This window comes from Erinaceus europaeus, chromosome 9, assembly GCF_950295315.1.
Source record: "Erinaceus europaeus chromosome 9, mEriEur2.1, whole genome shotgun sequence".
NCBI lineage: Eukaryota > Metazoa > Chordata > Mammalia > Eulipotyphla > Erinaceidae > Erinaceus > Erinaceus europaeus.
The window spans coordinates 117112501-117114249 of NC_080170.1; the positions used below are offsets into that span (position 1 = coordinate 117112501).

At 46.4% G+C, this 1749-nt stretch overlaps 1 pseudogene; it reads right to left on the minus strand.

Annotated features, from left to right (window-relative positions):
• Positions 1–366: 366 nt before the first annotated feature.
• LOC103118341 (large ribosomal subunit protein uL13-like) lies at positions 367–1145 on the minus strand (annotated as a pseudogene).
• Between the last annotated feature and the right edge of the window lie 604 nt (positions 1146–1749).

Sequence of the window (1749 nt, forward strand, 5' to 3'; positions counted from 1 at the left end):
CTTTCTAAATTTACCTTGTAATTAGGGTGACAAGCTGTGCTACCTAATTGTGATTATCCAGAGCAGAAACAAACATCTCATACCTTAAGGATTTGAAGTTGTTTTGAGCATTGAGGAAAATACTCACAGAATCTTACTGAAAGGACCAATTCCAGATGAGTGAGATACACACCCTCCACAGTAACTAATAGATAAAGTTATTATTCCCTCTATGTTTAAGTTTTAAAGAGCTGAGCCCCAGGTCCTGGAGTAAGACATTTTCTGGCTCATAAAAATAACAAAAGTCACCCCCACCCCAGATCTCTACTTTATTTATTTATTCTTTTTTCATTTGAAAACTACAAGCATTCTAAAGCAAATGCTCAAGAAGATAGTTGGAAGAAAAATCTCATATTTTAACAGAGAGTAAACTGTATGCTTTGAATTTTAGGTGAACATACACCTACTGCTATTTAATAGAAAATACACACTCTCTTTTAACTCTTTAATTTTTTTTTTTTTTTTTTTGAGCAAACAGTCAAGTTTATTGGGCTCAGACCAGGAGTCCGTGGGTATTAAGGACCTCTGTGAACTTGCAGATTTTCTTCTCGGCATTCTTCTCGGCCTGTTTCTGTAGCCTCATCAGCTGCTTCTTCCTGAAGTAATGCATCTTGACCTTCTCCTTGAGCTTCTCCTCCAGGGTGGCCATCACTGCCTGGTACTTCCAGTCCACTTTGTGAGCCAGGCGCCCCAGATAGGCAAACTTCCTCATTGGCTTCAGACGCACGACCTTGAGGGCAGCCGGCACCACCATCTGCTTTTTCTTGTCATACGGGGGCGGGATGCCATCAAACACCTTCAGCCAGTCCAAGGCAGCCTGGCCCCCGCTTGGTCTTGTGAGGCAGCATCCCCCGCACAGTCCTCCAGAAGATGCAGCTGGTGGCTCGGAAGTGGTAGGGGCTGCGGGAGGGGTTGGTGTCCATCCGCTTGCGGAGAAAGGCCAAGGACTTGAGCTTGTCCCTGTAGAAATTGCCAGAAATGTTGATGCCCTCGCAAGGCACCACCACCACCTTCCGGCCCAGCAGCACCTGCTTGGCCACGATGGCCGCCAGGAGGCCCAGGAGATGGCCTCGTTCATCGAGGATCAAGACCTGCCCCTCCGCCATCTTCAGCTGCCGCCTGGGTAACTCTTTAATTTTTATATTGTTTTGTTTTAGTGAGTGAGAGATACAGACAGAAAGACCAGAACACTGCTCAGGTCTGCCTTTTAGTAGTGCTGTGGATTGAACCTGGGGCCTCAGAGCCTCAGGCATGAAAGTCCTAAAAAGAAACAAAGAATAAGATAATGGGTGGTATTTGAGATTGGGAGGTGTCAGGTTGCTTCCTGGGGGAGAGAGGAAACCAGAAACTCGTGGCAGAGGGGGAATGCAAATCTTTATTCACAAGGACATCCCAGAATTGGGTGTGAGCACAGTGGTTTAGGCCACTTGGAGCTAGCAAAATGGCTGCTTCCCACTATGCTCACCAGACCTTCTCCGGGTCAGGTCGCGGAAGAGAAAAGAGAAAAGAGGCGCGAAAGCGGAAACAGGAGAGGTTTTTATGGGAGAATTCCAGAAGTGGCAAGTTGGGACAGGATTGGCTAGGAAAGGGGGTGGAGAAAGGCAAAAGGCATGTTGGGAAGATGGAAGCATCCTTAGCAACTGTTGCAATGGTTTTAACTGAATTAGCAATACCCTGAGGGGATAACATAGTGGAGATCTGTAAATAATA